The sequence below is a fragment of the Xyrauchen texanus genome, chromosome 1, assembly GCF_025860055.1.
Source record: "Xyrauchen texanus isolate HMW12.3.18 chromosome 1, RBS_HiC_50CHRs, whole genome shotgun sequence".
Lineage (NCBI taxonomy): Eukaryota > Metazoa > Chordata > Actinopteri > Cypriniformes > Catostomidae > Xyrauchen > Xyrauchen texanus.
In genome coordinates, this window is record NC_068276.1 from 28,687,260 (window position 1) to 28,699,133 (window position 11,874).

The 11,874-nt window shown below is 36.6% G+C and overlaps 1 long non-coding RNA gene across 6 annotated transcripts in view; it reads left to right on the forward strand.

Annotated features, from left to right (window-relative positions):
• The window catches only part of LOC127646796 (uncharacterized), a 29,851-nt gene extending 18,541 nt beyond the window's left edge, over positions 1 to 11,310 (forward strand). The window contains exons 5-16 of one of the 6 annotated variants that reach the window (XR_007970968.1): positions 155 to 214; positions 1,376 to 1,539; positions 1,929 to 2,209; positions 4,386 to 4,837; positions 6,934 to 7,099; positions 8,257 to 8,451; positions 9,470 to 9,513; positions 9,657 to 9,685; positions 9,829 to 9,972; positions 10,209 to 10,309; positions 10,405 to 10,470; positions 11,170 to 11,309. This is a non-coding gene — a long non-coding RNA (uncharacterized LOC127646796). Of the gene's footprint in view, positions 1 to 154; positions 215 to 1,375; positions 1,540 to 1,928; positions 2,210 to 4,385; positions 4,838 to 6,933; positions 7,100 to 8,256; positions 8,452 to 9,469; positions 9,514 to 9,656; positions 9,686 to 9,828; positions 9,973 to 10,208 lie in introns of all 6 variants that reach the window. The other 5 variants (XR_007970966.1, XR_007970967.1, XR_007970971.1 and 2 more) reach the window with 5 other exon arrangements.
• The last annotated feature ends 564 nt before the right edge of the window (positions 11,311 to 11,874 follow it).

Below are 11,874 nucleotides of genomic sequence, written 5' to 3' on the forward strand. Positions count from 1 at the left end.
ATACAAATATGTTAGTTTTCAATTGTGTTTTAAGATTACAGAAACCTTTAATAGCTGCTTCCTGTTTTGAAAATGTACCAAATGTATTGTGAGCTTAGAATGTAACATTGTTTTGTGTGCTCATGTTTTGTGGCCTGTGATTTCTCTCCCACAGTAGCACAGATGCAGGAGATGACGCAGGAGATCTGAACTTCAGTGCTTTATTGAAAAAGAGGTGAGTACTTGGACATCTTGGATAGTAAATACATCAGATGTGTACAATTTAACTTTTAAAAATGTATTTAATTCAGTGTGTATACTTTCCTGTATAAAGTGTGTGATCTGAAAAAGTGATTTGTAGTTCTATATTTAGCCAGTATGTTTTTTTTTATCATTATTAATTGTTCTTTAGAGTATGATGTGCAAAATTTTCCAGTGTAAAATTTGTGTGTAAAATTTATCTTCCTCTCCTCTGTGGCACTATAATATTCAGAGAGTGAGTCATACAGAACTGCTGCTGCATGCTTATTTGCCATGTGCATGAAGGAATGTTGAGTATTGTATTGCCAACTGTGCATGCCTGACAGGTTTTCATTGATTATTCTGCCTCATAAACAGTCACTGATTGCACTTTAGTCCTTCTGTGTTTTTTCCTCTGCAGATTGCACACCCACTTGAAACAGAACTAGATAAACAGTCATGTTTGAACTATTTTTAGCAAGCTCCTTCATCATTACTTATATAAACTGAATTAATCATATAAATACACCTTGAACTTCTACGTCATTCTACATCCCACAGAATTCTTTCCACGTTCACTAACTCTGACGTGACTAAACCTTCAATAAGTGTAATACACCCAAGAGGCACATGAAGATAATACATTTAAATGAGGAGAAACCTGATGTAGGATACAATTTCGATTCTGCATGTTTTAAGTGCTTGTATAACTGTGTAAAATTGCATTGATGCCATAGCAGTGCATCGTTATATGATCTGAGCACTTGTATAATCTGCTGGGGTTTGTCTTACCATGCTTGATGCGTGGGTTCTGCCTCCACATAAGTGCAGCAGCTTCTTACATTTTGTTTTTAAATTATATTTATATATATATATAATCAACCTATTTATTAATATAATGCTGTGATAAATATTGTCTCCATTCTTGAATAAAGAATTTAAACTAATAATGTAACTGATATTAATGCTTATGAAACAAAAATAACAATGTTAAAACATTGTGGAGACACAGGGAGTTTGCCTTGTGCAAACATAACATAAAAACCTTATTTGTAATTTATTACAAATGTTTATTTGTTATGTAACTTATTTATTAAGAGTTTGCACCTTATTTATCACCTTTGCTGAACCTCCGTCTTCGGTTCTGGGATTCCAGAGCTGTTCATGTGAATACAGAGCCTGGTGTAGACGTATGGGACATCCTACAGAAGGCCCCACCCTCCAAGTATGAAAAGATTGCCTTCCAGTATGGGATTACAGACCTAAGGTGGATGCTTAAGAGACTCAAAAAAATTAAAAAGGAAGAGAAGAAAAGTGCAGGTTTGCAGCCCCATTGTTTGCCTCAAGTCATCCACACTACAAATCATAGGTCATTTATTAATTTGACTTTTAGTTTTACAATAGTTGGAAGGGTAAAACATTGTGGATGTGAACATAAAAGACTGACGTGTGCTTTTAAAATCTGTTCATTAGAAAAGATCAAAGTAATTTGTCTCATGTGGTGCACTGGAAATTAAAATACTTTTTTCTTACTAACCCATATATATATATATATATATATATATATATATATATATATATATATATATATATATATATATATATATACAGTAAATATACAGTCTGTATATGACTGTATATGCATAAGTAGTTTCTCATTCTAAATTATCTTTTCGTCCTGATTGTATCCTCTTTGGCCCTGATCACAGCATTTCTTAGGAAGCCTATCAGGTTGAAAAGGTGCACAAGATCAAACTGCAAATTGAGGTGGCTAATGCAGATGCAGAGGTTAAATGGTTAAAAAAAAATGGTCAAGAGATTCAACTAACAGGAAGGTATCTACTTGGAAAGGCATCTTTTGATTTGCTCTTATTTTATTAAAAATATAATTGTTTATCACAAATAACTGTCTATTTCTTTGACGCTTGACAACACTGTGCTTATGGATTGATGGACTGCCCTTCCTGCTCTTCACTATCAACTCAAGCAAGTGAGTGACACTCAGCTGTCTGCACATGAAAGTATTTGATAAGCAGCCTCAGGGCTCGTCGGTGGGGTTAGATGTCTCAAACGGCCTGTTGACTCTATTCATATGCAGGGACATTCTTCCAAGAATACATAACACTGTACTCACATGAAAAATAATATATATATATATATATATATATATATATATATATATATATATATATATATATATATATATATATATATATATATTCTTAAGGGTGATAAGCTTTCCTTATACTTGTTTAAATTAAACCTGTTGTTAAAATTGTGTGAATCTTGTAAATGTACAGATTTTAAAGCAAGTCACTTGTTTAACAATAGCCTATTAAAGAATAGTTCACCCCAAAATGACAATTCTATCACTTTCCCTAGTTTTGTTCCAAATGTATTTGAATTTCTTTCTTCGTTAAGCACAAAAGATGTTTAGTCTCAGTCACCAGTCACTTTCAATGCATCTTTTTTTCCTCAAACAATGAAAGTAAATGCTGAGTGAATGGGAATCATTTTGGGGTGATCTCTGTAATTGTTTGCCATAGCATTTATTAGATTTTTTATTAACAATTTGTATTGATTCCATTCAACAAATTAAATAAACATAACAGAAAATGTGGAATCAAATTATATAAAATTAAATCCTTCCCCCCGACTCTGAATTAGCAGGGAGTAATACACCGATGCCTCACAACCTTTTCCAAAAGCAGTATTCACCATTCCCAGAGTATTTTCCGTTTTTTTTTGGGGGTATGCTACTTCCAAAATAGTACAGAGCAGGTGGCGCAGCTGTAAATACCTAAAGAATTGAGACCTGGGGATCCCAAAATTTTTAACCAAATTTTCAAAGGATCTCTCCACTCTCATATAGGTCACCAAGTGTATTAACCCCCCTCACAATCCAGTCAGACCAGCAGAAAGGGGACTTATTAATTCATAATACTGGGTTCAGCCACATGCTCGAGGCTACATTTAAATAAATGTCCAAATTAAACACTCTAGACAATTTTGTCCATACCGAGTGCAAATGAGATAACGGCGTTTAGATTTGTAATGGCGAAATAGGGGCAAGAACGTCCTGTTTAATACAAAACAAGGGAGGGGCTCTCTCAGGTTGAACTTGGAAGTGACCAATAAGCCAAATGTGTGAGACCGTACACTTAATAATAAAACAAATCTTGGATAGGCCTAGCCCACCTTTGCCATTCGGCCTATGCAACATACTGAAATGTAATCTGGGGCATTTACCGTTCCAAATGAAAGACTTCGCTATGCTATCCAATTGCTTGAAATAAGAGAGGGGTACATCTGCAGGAGAGATTGTAGCAGGTAATTGGAATACAATTAATTGTAATAACATTAACCTTCCCAATCATAGATACATGTAAATGTAATAAAGCTCACCTTCCCACATCGCTCGAAAATCTTTTTATTGGGTCATAATGAACTCTAAATAAATCAGGCAAATTTGCTTGGAATAAAATGCCCAAATACTAAATGCCCTGTTTGGGCCACTGGAAGGTGCCCAGCTGGAAAGCCAGTATAGGGCAGTATGCTGTCAGAGCCAAAGCTTCCGATTTAGACCAATTCATTAAGTATCCCAAGAACATAGAAAAGGAATGAATAATTCTGTGGAGGCAAGACATAAATCTAGACCTCCTGCCACCACCCCTTGAAAACCCTCCTTTCTTATCGTGGCTGCTAATGGTTCCAGGGCAAGAAAGAACAATAATGGGGAAATAGGGCAACTCTGCCCTCAGTAAAATAATCTGAAATGAATTCATTCCTTTGAACCGCCGCTACCGGGTGTCAATAAAGTAACGTAATTCATCCAATAAAAGTATTCCCGAACCCGTATATTTCCAAAATCTTAAAAGAGAATCCCATTCTACCATATAAACGCCTTTTCGGCGTCAATTGAGATATCAGCGACCGGAGTCTGTTGCAATAGCATTTTAACATGATAATGTCTTATGGAGAATTCACAGTATCAAGTTCATTTTTCTTGAGTTAAACAATAATTGTTAATAAATTATTGTTTCAATACCTGTCATGTATTTGTGTTGTGCGTTTGTGAGAGCCTCCTCAAAAGGTAGCCTATGCTTTGTCTCCATCTAGAGAACAAAGCCGGAAATGCCACTAAATCATTTCTCATTGTCCCTCAGATACATCTTTGAGAGTATTGGAAACAAACGCTTCCTCACCATCAACAACTGTACTCTGGCAGATGATGCTACTACAGCTGCGTGGTTGGGGAAGAGAAGAGCTTCACTGAGCTCTTCGTTAAAGGAAATTTATCTTTCACAGATGGAGGTCACTGAGAGAAGGAAAGAGAAAAGAGAATAGCAGCTTCTACACATCTATGAAATCTATAATGATGCTTGAGCTTATTTGTCAAATATTCTTTCCTCTTGGTTCTGTTTGTACCTTTCAGAGCCTCCTGTCCTGATCTTGCTTAATTTAGAGGATCTGATGGTAATGAAATGAGAGAGTGGAGTTTGAGTGTGAAGGGGCTCAGGTGAAATGATAAGCCTGTCAACACACAAAGAACAAGCACAAAATATGGACCCACTTAATATTAGGTGCCTTTACTGTGTACGGAAGCATTTGATACAAGGTACTTATTATGTACATATACAGTATGTTGTTGCATTGACCAAATTGTATTTCAAGTACCTACATTTAATCACATCCATATTCACACTATTAACCTTAACTCTAACCCTACAGAAATGATAAATATAACCCTAGCCCCGCTCCTAAACCTACCTGTACCTCAACCTCAGTAGCAGCAAATGTGAATCTTGTAAGAATTTTGCAGAACAACATGTAGTTACAGAATAAATTCATTGTATTGTATATATTTTAAGTTAGTACATATTAAGGACACTAATATAAATATTTCAGCCAAACATTGACCAGTTTGTGAATTTCTCACACATGGAGTTTCATGCAAATCAGTATTTTTTTAACAAATCTTTTCAATCAGTGATTCTCAAAGAGGCGGCCTCTGTACATGTCTTATTGGGGCCACAAGATGACTTAAAATTACTTATAATTGAATAATATAATAATATAACTTAATAAAAATGCTCAAAATCAAGATGTTAATAAGACATCATATATCTTATTTTAATTCAACAAATGCCTTCAACAACAGATTTTACTGAAGAATCTAAAAAATAATCGTGATTAATGATTTTTTCTATTGACATTCCTAGTTTCTGTTAGTAAAGTTTGCAAATGTCTTAGCAGCTTTCTCAAAACAGCAGATGTACCTGAGGAAATATCCTGTATAGGAGGCCCTTGGAAATGGTCTCGGACAGTGGTGGGCCACTTAAAAGTTTTTTTAAAAATGTGAACGACTCTGTTGCTGTTAACAAATCAATTGAGTCAATGACTCAGTGCACATAACAAAAGATGCTAATTTGTTGCCATCTACTGGCATGAAGATGATCTTCAGAAAAGGTCACTTAACAAATCATGACTTACTTTTTGTTAAGCCACAGACACAGAAAAGTGGATTGATAAAAATAGTGAAGTGTCACAGTGCCGTTACACTATTGTCAAGAGTCAAAATTACTGGAGATTGATTGTGAAGTGTCTGAAAAAGACATTTGCATGTATGCTTGCTTCCATTAGCAGTAACCCCATTTCCAGGACAGATCAATAAAGGCCTTTCTGGTAAGATGTGTATCTGTAAACATTTGAAATACTGGAATAAACTGCGTTGCCTTAAAGGCTGAAACTAGAGAACAGTTTAGAAAAGGTGACCTTTTCACAAGCTGTCCATCTGCCTAGATGAGTCAGAGTCCTGACTTTCCTTAGATGTCCAGTAGATGGCATATGTGTCTCTGTGAACAGTGCTGACTTGCTGGTTGGGTGAGTCACACTGACTGACAAATGGAGGTGCTTGAGTGAGTGCAGGCTCTTCCATAGCTGTAGGCAAGGCTCTATATCACCCTGGGCCATAAATGTTCAGAGCCTGGAAAAGGTCAGAGCAGCCTTTTAGCACAACAGAAGTGTCCTAGAATGGATTGAGAAATTCACCGGCAGATTAGAGTACATGATTAGAGAAAAGTAGAAATGGATACTGTTCCTGGCTGGCACCTATACTCCCCAGTACATGATTTTATAGAACAAGTGGAATGGGATAGGAATGTCACTTTGTCAAAACTGATTTGAATGAAAATTGTGAACTGTAATGATATGGAGTTGTATCAGTATCACTTTGGGATCAGTACGAAAGCTTGTAGCTGTATTAGAAAAGATTAGTAGCTATCGTTACTCCTTTGCAACATCAGCCATTTGATTTATTCCATTTGCTGCCATTGCATTGCAATAATGAAGACTGATGTTTCACAGGTTGACGTTATTGAACATACATACTGAAGCTATAACACTTTCAGTCATACATAGCCAAAAATGTGTTTTAGTCCTGCATGGTTCAGATGCAAACTTTCTTGAAATTTAACTCACTATTGTAATTATTTTGAATATTTTTCCTCAATTAGTTTCTCTCTAACTGCTGTAATGTTCAAGTCTTTAGCAGTATAGTTTGAGAAGTACTTAAAATACATATATGTATGGGTGAATACACAACTGTATATACATTAATTTGAATCATGAATTTCAACTGGATTCATTCTTATGTTTAACTGACAGTAGGATATTAACAAATATGAATGAGTTCCAAACCTCTGAATTTTACAGGGAGAAAGATGTGTTGAACGCACTCGAGATGAGTCTTTCAAGAACCGCGTTAAGAAATATGGATGTAAGCATGCCCTTATCATTAATGATGTGACCAAAGAGGACTGTGGACACTACCTGGTGAAAACCAATGGAGGCCAATTTTTAGCAGAGCTCATGGTTCAAGGTAAGTAGGACTTGCTGGTTTTAGAAGATTTCTAGGTCTTTGGTACAGTATGTCACCACATCCTGGTCTAGTTTTTGTGACATGATAATTTTCTGATTAATTTCTTATACCATATTTGACAGTGGAAAGAATGCTTACATAAAAATGTTTTGCATAGTTACCCATTTTACTCTTTACTCCACCCCATCTCCCTCACACCCCACCCATCCATGGTCATGCAACTCAAAGCTCACCTCTTGTCAGTTCAAAAAGCATGGCTACCAACACAAAGTTACAGCTCACACAATGCCCACGTGCCAGCTATTATTAGATGGCCTGGTCCAAATATTTTAACAGGGCAGGTGATTCTTGTCTGTTTCTCCCTTACACTCTCTTACTGTCATTGTCACACACGGCTCCCTCTCTCTCTTTTATTAACATCTAAGAAAGATTTATGACTCATTCCTTTTCTCTCCTACTTCTTTTATATGTCTGTATCTCTCTCACTCTCTCTCTTCTGTTTCTCCCTCCTTCATTCCGTGAATCTTTAAGCATGTATAGCACTAAAAGTGAAAATTCTCTCATAATTTACTCCCCTCCATGCATACCAGATGTGTATGACTTTCTTCTGCAGAACACACATTTTTTGGGGAATATTTCAGCTCTGTAGGTCCATACAATGCAAGTGAATGGGTGCCAAAATTATGAAGCTCCAAAATGCACATAAAGTGAGCATAAAAGTAATCTATAAGAATCCTTGCTCAGTAGACGGTGATATGCACAAATAATGTGAATCACCAAAAGCAAAAGAAGAAGGACTTAAATATTGAACTGTTTCTCACCCACACCTATTATATCACTTTAGAAGACATGGATTTAACCACTGGGATTGTATGGATTATTTTATGCTGTGTTTATGTGCATTTTGGAGCTTTCAAATTTTTTTTTTTGTCTTTCTACTAGACTTTTGGAGTGCAAATAGACACTACAGTAAAGAATTTAATAGTATTACTAGGATACTAGTACTACTAGTTAGTGATGATAACATATGCTAGCACATAATTTGTTCTGTAATGTGGTAAGCTTACATATTTAGTTTTTGTTTACTGTTTTGTCTTCAGGCTGTGTCATATTATGTGTTTTTTTATTATTATTTTTAATTCCTATAACCTTTACAGAAGCAGCTAGAGGCCTATCAAAGCATTGCTGACCTGACAGTGAAGGCCAAAGATCAGGCTCTGTTCAAGTGTGAGGTTTCTGATGAAAATATGAAAGGCCTCTGGTACAAGAATGGAGTGGAGGTGAAGCATGATGCCAGAACACATATCACACACATGTGGCAGGTGTGTGTGAGTTGGAGAGGAATGCTCTAGGTATATGTAATGTCCGTGCACCCTTTTCTCAGATAAAAATGTTTAACGCTGTGAAGTCCACCAACATGTCCATCAAGGAATGTTATGGATTTATTGAAATCAGTTTTACCAACATACACAGCAAAAAATTATTTAAAAAATTTATTTGTTATTATATTATTTTTTATCTTGTTTCCAGTACAATGTACATCAAATAAATGTCCTTAAAGTAAGATACATTTACAAGGTAAATTTGTGTAAGATAATTCTATAGTCTCTGAAAACGTTGCTCATTAAGTGTGTTGTCCCCTCATTTACTTTTTCTTGTAGTTATATTTATACTTATGCTTCTTGCTTTATGCAAAAAACTATTTGCCAGTGGGGTAAGACAAATAAACTTGTAATATAGTCTCTGAAAACAAGTCTAAGTAGGTTGTACAGAGCAGTTATCTGAAACAGTCTGCCACTTTCTGGATGTTTTTTTGTTTTTTGCACCATTCTGATTAAATTCTAGAGACTGTTTTGTGTCAAAATCCCAGGAGATCAGAAGTTACAGAAATACTCAAACTGTGTGGGTGAAATGTCATCTGAGTATCTGGACAAACTGACAGCTGGAATGCCAAGGATCTGCAAAGCTGTCATTGCTGCACGTGGAGGATGTTTTGATGAGAACTCTTTGAAGTTCAAGTTTAAATTCAAATTGTAATAGTAATTTTTCATGTTATTAATGTCCTGACTATACATTGTGATCAGCTGAATGCCACTTTGGTGAATAAAAGTACCAATTTCAGAGCAAAATCTGTACATTATTCCAAACTTTTGGCTGCCAGTGTATATATACACTGTACATATACAATATATATATATATATATATATATATATATATATATATATGCCTTTTCATCATAACCACGTGATCAATAATAGGTTTTTTGAGAGATATTGATTGTACTTATGGTTTTAGACAAGCTTACTGTAGATGTTTAGTTTTCTTAAATTTTGAATATTAAGAGAATCTTACTCAGTTTTTCTCTTTAGGATTCATAAGCTCACCATTGATGATGTGAAGCCAGAGGATGAGGGTGAGTACACCTTCGTTCCTGAGGGCTATGCCTTCAATCTCTCTGCCTCTCCTCTTGTTTAATAAAAATGTACGCCTTTACCCATCTATTTCAATTTCTATGACATTGTTAAAAAAATCAATGATTCTCTTTTATCTTTACAGAGTTCAAGATTGACTATTGACTCGACAAGGTAAAAAGGACAGCAATACAATTGCTTAATAATGTGTAATCAAATTAGTCTGTGACCTACATTAAACCCCCAAATTGTTTTAATGAAGTAGAATAACAATGTGTTTGTATCTTCCTCTGACTTCTATCTTACATAAAATTAAGATCCTCCCAAGATTCACCTGGACTGCATGGGTCACACAGCTGAGTCCACTATCTTGGTTGTAGCAGGAAACAAACTGCGACTTGATGTACCAATTACAGGAGATCCTGCCCCCACTGTGGACTATTTGGACTAAATCAGAAAAGGTTGGAGCAATTCATTCAATTTTGGCTGGCATCTGCTCCTCTCCAATCCCTTTCAATGCTAATAGGTCTGCCCAGCTCTAGCTCATTTTCATTTAGAATTACATTTGTTTTTTTTATTTTTATTTGAACATGCATTGTGTTTTTTGAATTCCTCTGCAGTATTTTAAAGTGTGTGTGGTATTTGTGGCGTACTGTAATTCTTTATGGTTTGCCATGTTGTCCTGCAAATGTAACAGGAGATCCAGCTTGTGGGCTTCTGAGCTTAGACGCCTTGACAGGTAGGCAACATATCCCAGCCTTAACCAGAAAGTCTGTTGCAGTTCAGTGGGACTTGGAGGTTTGTGCTGAGATGGGAGGTTGACGGTTTAGTTTCTCACACTAAACATTTGTCCTGGTTGCCATGGCTTCACAGCTTCTGCTTTGCTCATGTAGGATAGCTCTAAGGAGGGAGAGTTGCATCCTGAACCAATGCACACATGGGCGCTGAAGAGCGGTGAAGTGAGTTTGGGCCTTAAAAATAATAACACCAACGTGACACCATGTGCTTCATGCTCTGGCTGTGATGCTGGATGTCTTTTTAATGACTCATGTTGCATGGTGATGCAGTCTTGGTCAATTTAATCCAGGGAAATGCTTCACGGAACTAATGTTCATATATTTGCTTGTCAGTATTTATTTCTTTGTTTTTAAATTTATAATTTGCTCTTATTGATTGTTTAGTGCGGTCCTTATCTACGTTAGCTGTAGTTTGTCTTTCCCTGGGTACAAAGGAAAACAAGCTGATCTTACATTAACACAAGCATCAATTTGAAACACAAAATAAGTGACACTGCTACAAAAAAATCAAGTGTTTCATGCACACTACATACAACTCTGTAGCCTACTGTGTCAACCAGGTGAATTACTCTTTCATGAAGTTTATATGGAATGAGGTTTGAACATAAGAGCTAAGCACCATCCATTCATAGGAACTAGGGGAGGTAAAGAACAGGTAATGTATAACAGCTGAGATTTCATATATCAGTGGGATCTAAGGGTGTTTTGGCATTTACAAGTACTCTTTGATCTGTTCTGGATTGTCTGGGTTTTGATTAGTAAGATTAGCTGAATGTGAAAAGCTTTTGACTGATCCAGAGTGACGTCATAAATCTATTGTTGAATTCTTTTTTTAACAAGTGGTTGTGATTGGTGGATCAGGTGCTGACAGACACAGATGGGTGTGTCCATGTGGAGAGGACCAAAGGCCATTGCATCTTTACCATTGTGGGGGCGGAGCGTCAGGATGAGGGCATGTACTCTGTCATTGTTCGGAATCCTGCTGGAGAGGATACAGCTGACATTACTGTCAAAGTTGTTGGGAAGCTTTTTGGGTAGACCTGCCAGCTGTTTTTTGGGAGGATGAAGGTAGCCCCTGATTTCAATGGACCCATTTCACAGACTGTGATGACATGTTTCTGCTTTATTTAGCATCGTAAATCAAGCAAACTTTTTGATAGTTTCCCTTGTTTATTATTTGGTGTAAATTAATAACATTATAATTTGTATTGTATTACCATGGGATTAAAAAAATAGTTACCGAGCCTGGGTAGCTAAAGTAAAGCCGCTGACTAACACACCTGGAGTCATGATATCGAATCCAGGGTGTGCGGTGCGATTCCAGTTAGGCTTCCTCAGCAACCAATTGGCCTGGTTGCTAGGGTGAGTAGAGTCAATTAGGGTTAACCTCCTCGTGGTTGCTATAATGTGGTTCTCGCTCTCGGTGGGGCAGGTGGTGAGTTGTGTGTGATGCCTCCACAGACAATAGGTCTCCGCTGTAACACGCTCAACAAGCCACGTGATAAGATGCGTGTATTGACAGTCTCAGATGCGGAGGCAGCTGTGATTTGTCCTCCGCCACCCAGA